The sequence below is a fragment of the Pipra filicauda genome, unplaced genomic scaffold, assembly GCF_003945595.2.
Source record: "Pipra filicauda isolate LSUMZ 115617 unplaced genomic scaffold, ASM394559v2 scaffold44_size3831614_pilon, whole genome shotgun sequence".
Classification (NCBI taxonomy): Eukaryota; Metazoa; Chordata; class Aves; order Passeriformes; family Pipridae; genus Pipra; species Pipra filicauda.
In genome coordinates this window covers 1319789-1325914 of record NW_024104587.1, presented here as the reverse complement: position 1 = coordinate 1325914, position 6126 = coordinate 1319789, and positions in this window count along the sequence as shown.

Sequence of the window (6126 nt, the reverse complement as noted above, 5' to 3'; positions counted from 1 at the left end):
TTATTCTCAGCTAATAATGTGAGTGGCTATACTAGTGATTAGTATATTTGCAGCAGGGTAAATTTGCTTCCTATTGACAAAGACTCAGGTGTGTTATTTACTGCCTGATAATTTCAATCTGGAATTAATCTTTGACTTGAAAGGACACCTATTCTTTAAAGCTTATCCTCCCCTTGCCTTGTTTTTGCTTATGCCTTCAGTTTGGAGGGTACATTTTTCTTTGTGATTTGCAAAAGTCATTACCCAATGCTTCAAAGTCCATCAGCCAGGTTACCTTGATAATTTCTTTTATGAATAGTAATAACAACAATGTCAATAAATAAAGCTAAATCATGCCCAGAGGAAAACAAAGTAGTCACTTGTGAGTTGTGGTTGCAAAGATTGGTAGTAAGAAGGTAGTAAGGACATAATATGAGTAGGCAGCATTATTCCCCATGTCTCATTTTGAAACCAGATTAATCAGGCCACCACCCAAGGACTTTATTCATAACTGTAATGTCAGGCAACAGGTTCTTGTTGTGGAGTAAAAGAGGAACGCAAGAACTAATAGCTCAGGGCTGCAACCACCAAGCAGCTCAGGACAGAAAATTTTAGTGCTTTATCCCTAAATCAGCTCAAGGGCAGACACCAAACTAGATCAGGATCCCTTTGTGTCAAACACAAAGATCTAGATTGTCCTCCACTTTGGCTTTAATGCTTTGTGCATTATTATACAAGATGCCTGTTGAGAGCAGGGTGACTGCAGTGGAAATCTCTGTGGTACAAACATTTCACCTCGTGCTCGCTCCTCGACATCTATGAGGAAGTCCTGGCTGTTATGCCTGGTGATTAGCTCTGCCCTCATTCCTTCCCTGCCACTATCTCACAGGTTGGAAGAATTCATTCTCAATGATTCCCAGTACCACTGTGACTGAACACATTGGACTTACATAATCTTGCTTAAAAATCAGCATTTCATTTGCATCATGTCACCAGATTCCAACTGCATCAAGCAAGGGTGGATACTTAGGGAAGTCATACCTAAAGATGAAGAGAAAAAACAGAAAGAAAAGGAGACAGAAGGTGATTTTCCCAGATTTTGCTGTGCTGTGAGGCACCTCAGAGATCTAGTTCAGAAAGTCTTCTTCTGAAGTGAGAAAGGAACTGTCAGCTTTCCAGTGAGCCACACCACCACCCTAATTTTCATTCAGAGAACCTGCCACCCACACCTCTGCTAGCCTGGGGCTTGCACACACAGCAGAGATCCAGGCTGAGGCCTCTGCTTTTGCTTTGCACTGTGACCCGTACTGGGAAAAGGTTGAGTGGGTCTCTGAGCAACCTGGTCTAATGAAAGGTGTTCCTGCCCATAGCAGGGGTTTGGAAGTGGATGATCTTTAAGATCCCTTCCAACCCAAACTATTCTATGATTCTATAATTCAAAACACCATTGCCACGTGAACAATATTTCCAGCAAAAAGCCAGAAATTCTCCCCTATAAACACAGGGTGTGAGTTGGGAAATTCTTTCAACTTGTATGTGGCATAATTTACTCCTGCAAAAGTGGATTTAAGCTTTGGTCTTGTCTCTCTTAGAGGGTATAAGGGGTTTATCTTCTCATTGCTTTTGGTTGAGCAGTCTGAGACAAGTATCTCTAGGCTGCTCAAGCTATCTGTGCACTGCAGAGGAGAAGGTTGAGCTGTCAGCATTTCCAGACAGGAATTTCTCCTGGAGCCAAAAGTGGAGTGACTCTGAAGAGCTGCAATTGGTAAAACACTGTTTTAAGACCATGAAAGGTTAGAAAAGGGTTTGGGTTTGAATTTGGGTTTTTTTATTTGTTTGCTTTCTAACATTTCTTTGCATCATTTTTCTATTTGGAGTTCCTCTTTCTTGTGAAACCCTATCTCTAAAGCCTATCTAAGGCAGTATTTCATCTCCAGCAGACATGGGAAGGTTGCAGTAACCATGGTCATGATTTAGGGATACACTTAACTTCAGGCTTGAACTCCTCTGTGGTGGATGTGGCAGTCATCCAGGGTCAGTTCTTTTTTTTCTCTTTAGCCAGCATTTCTCCCACATAAGCTTTATACTGAACCTTGACCTGAGGAAACAGGCAAACTGGCTACTTGGAGTTAAATATGTAGCACTTAAAAGAAGAAGCTCCTTTAACTGACCAAGGAGGGACATTCTGCAATACCAGAGGTACATGTCAACAACATATCAGAGCTTCAGGACACTGAATAGTAACTGGCACCCCAAACCCTTGGAAAATCTGCCCAAGAAGGTCTCTCGGGTCCCTAAGGTAGGGATGACTCCACACAGAGCAAGAGATCTGCCACAGAGACCAACACAAAGGTGACACTATTCCTGTCCTCTTCCAGGTGGGATGTGAAAGGGGACAAAGTAACTTAGTGGGGTCCCACAGCTGGGCTGAACCAGGGCTGTGAACTCTTTGTGGTCTCTTTGGATAGGGTCAAAAGAGGACTGTAAATAGTTGTTCTGAAATATTTATAGGCCTAAGGGCTCAGTATGGGGCTGGTTTCTGCAGAGCAGTTTGTTGTTCAGGGGTCTAAGGGAAGGAATAGGGTTGCTGGGAAGTTTTCAAAGCTCTTATACTTAAATAAGAAAGGATAAAAGAGCTGAATTTATAATTCAAATATGTATTTTGAAGAGCTGGGTACAATATTCTTTTCCCAGTCTGAAGCAGAAGATTTCAAGGCTGAGAAAGGGCTCCCTCTGGAGAAATCCTACAAACTTCTTCTGAAAGCCAGAGTGGATCCCGCTCCAGCTGCTGTCCTGCCCATGGCACTCCACTGTGAGACAGGCTACAACCCTGGGAAGATACATCCTCCCTGGAGTCAGTCTCTTTACTTTGCCAGGGCAACAAAATCAAGGAATGAAGCCACTTGAGAGCTGGCTTTGGTCTCCTCGCAATTAACTCTGTTTGTATTTACTGAATAGCTCCTTTGTTTATTTTCTATGGTGAAGCAAAAGCTTTCCAGGGAATTCTAAACTCCTGGTTCTCAGAAACCATCAACACAAAACCCATGGCAGACAGCAGCTGTACCCAGCTGTGATGGGAGAGAGTTCAAAAGGCTGGGGTAAAGCCCTGCTTAGCAGGATCACAAGTCTCAGCTGGGCTCCGTGGTTTCTAGAAGCTGTAAGCAGGACAGCTACAAAGCTTGCTGGTGTTATTTGGGTAATTCTCAGCAGGCTCAGAACTCTGATCTGAATCACCCATGTAGGGAAAGCATTGAGGGTTTGTGGCCCCAGGTTGCTTCGAGGTGAGAAGCAAAACACTTAGAAACATGAGAGTTGTCCCTTGACTTACCTTCCTCATACAGAGATGTAGGAGGAGTTCATGAAACCACTCTGTGGTGAGAATTCTCATTTTAATGGCTCAGATTTTAACAGCAGAAGGTTCTGCCTGTGCTTGAGGCTGTAGAAGAAGGAACCCATGAGGCAATGCTGGTGACGTTCCTCCATGATTATCTGGGCTGTAGACCTTGTCTACAAACCCCATTCCCTGCAGCACCTCAGCAGGCTGCCCCAGAAGGCACCACTGGTGCCAGCCTGTTCCCAGCTCTGCAGGTAAGGCACTGGCCAGATCAGAGCTTTTCTCTTCTAACTCACCACATTTTTACAGGGAATCTATATCTCCTCTGGAAAACACTCAGGAGCTGCAGGCTGAGAGAGCTTGAAAACCATTGCACTAGCCTACTGAAGCAGAAATTCTTATTTTCTTCCCCATAATTACATTTGCTTTGCTTCAGGTTTGCACAACTCCCATTTCAAAAGCTTTGGAACTAGCCAGGGCTGTTTTTTCCCTAAACCTTCTAATCACTGCTTTTTAAAAATTATTATTATTTTTTACACACTTTTCCCTCATTTCCCTGGGGGTCAGACCCCTATGAGCTGTACCCGATGGCACTGCTGCAGCACCTCTTCTGTGCATGGTGTGGGTCCTGAGCCCAGACTCCAGCAGTTACTGATAAGCAGGAACCGGTCTATGTTGTGGGCAACTGCTGCCATCTCCTGGTCTTACTGGGGCTAATTTCGCTCCCAAAAAACCTGAGGCAGGATCAGTAAGGTCAGGTGTAATCATTTAGTTTTAAATATAAACACATGTGCATGCATAGATGCGTATGTATGTTTATATACACACTTGTTTTTATAGGTGAAACAAGTGCTGAGCAATACATTTAAATATAACTTTTAGTTTTTTTCAAACTACTTTATGGGTTAGTTCAGTAATAACTATGTACACTTAGAATGTTAAAAATTATATATAACCCCTAACTGTTTGCATTATCATGGTGCAAGGTGGCTGAAAGTTCTGCAGTTAATTCTCCTTGCCCACTGAGAACAGCAAAAAAAAAAAAAATCTGTGGGAACTTCTTTGGCTACCTCTTTCTGTTTTATACTTGTCTGCTTGCAGGAACCTGGTCTGAGAAATAGGAGGATCTGAAATATAGGTGCAGTGGTAAAATGATTTGCCTTTTCACCATAATCGAACTCAAATCATATTCCCAGTACGAAGTCACTTCACAATTCAGAAGCATCACTGAGACCTGTAGCCGGATTTAGTGGCTGCTGGGAATGCCGTCAATTCCAGCCTTCTTCCTCCAGCAGGTAACCCTCTGTGACAGCTTGGATGAACCTGCATTTCCAGGGAATCCGGGTCATTTATTAGTAACTCTGAGAATCTGTGCCAGTAACTCCACATAGTGAGGAACATGAGCTGGTTGGGGTAGAAACATCAATATGGAAAAGTAAGAACACAGGTTTGAAAAGGTTTTCTTATCATCCAGTCCATCCTATGTGATCTCAGGCAGCTGTGTCACATAATCCTGCTTTTAAATTCCCTGTTCCCTACTTTAAAATTAGTCAGGGTTTTTTATGCACTGTTTTTATCAGCAACCCTCTCTGAACCTTCAAATATGGGATTTTCCTGCTTGCTGAGACTTCAGTCCTATGCAGAATGTCAAGTAGCCTGGAGAAAGGACAACTCGAAAGCACCTCCAAGGCTTTCAGTGCAAATCTCTGACCTTTATCTAAAAACTCAGGTCGTACAAAATGCTTTTTGATGGTGTTTGCTGATGCACATTTTCCTACAGGCAGAACACACATAAGGGGCTTACAGAATGTTGTCTCCATAGCTCTGTACTCCACAGTCAGACGTGAGCACTGCAAAATTCACAGCTGGCAGCTCCCACCTAGAACAGTCCTTACCAGTCCCCCCAGACTGCTGCTGGCTTTGGTTCACCCAGTGGGACCCCGGTTCAGATGGATCCTGTGGGACCCAGCTGAACCTGAGCTGAGGAAAAATGGTGATTTAGTCTCCTGATGATGGAGGTACCTCCATGGTTCCTTTATTAAATTTTCAATCTCTCTGGCTCTTTATCTCTCACTTGAATATTGCCTTTAGCATGTTGCATGGGCAATGTACGTGAAGAGAGAACTAATCACTGATTGACCTGACAACATTTCAGCACTTAGATTTCTTAACAACAAGCCAGATTTAACTCAGAATCAAAACCCTGCCGATCTTCAATGGGTCTTGGAGAAGAGACATCACTGCATTTTATGGAATACATAAGGAAATTAATACATAAACCCATAGTCTGGCTGCCAGCCTCCACTGCTTATGCCATGAGCTCTTTTCCCACACAGCTGATGTTGTCTCTATCATTGCTCTGAAAGCATGGGCTGGATAGTTAGATTTATACAAAGAGCTGCAAATAAAAAGCAAGAGCTCACATCCTTAGAAACACATCCAATAAGGGAGTATGCTGTGGTCAAATGGTGTGCCAAGCCTCAAGAAGCAGTGGGGTTTTTTTTGGATGTATTCTTGTTACAAAGCAGAGTTTAGCTTTTTGGTCTTGCACGGCCTTTAAAGATATTTCATGCTTCCTCCTACCAGAAAACTTTTCAGGGTAAAGATTTTCTCATGTATTGTGTTTGGAAGTCCACGGTGTGAAAGGACCGTGATAGAAGGGAGACTTAATTGAGGTGGGATTGTTTGAGAGAGGAAGGATGTACAAGTAGCAAACATCAGAGGAAGCCCCCACATTGTCAGGATACAAAGTCACTCATGACAGCCCTTGTAAAAATCCTCAAAGTGCACATTAAACACCAACACTACAAGAG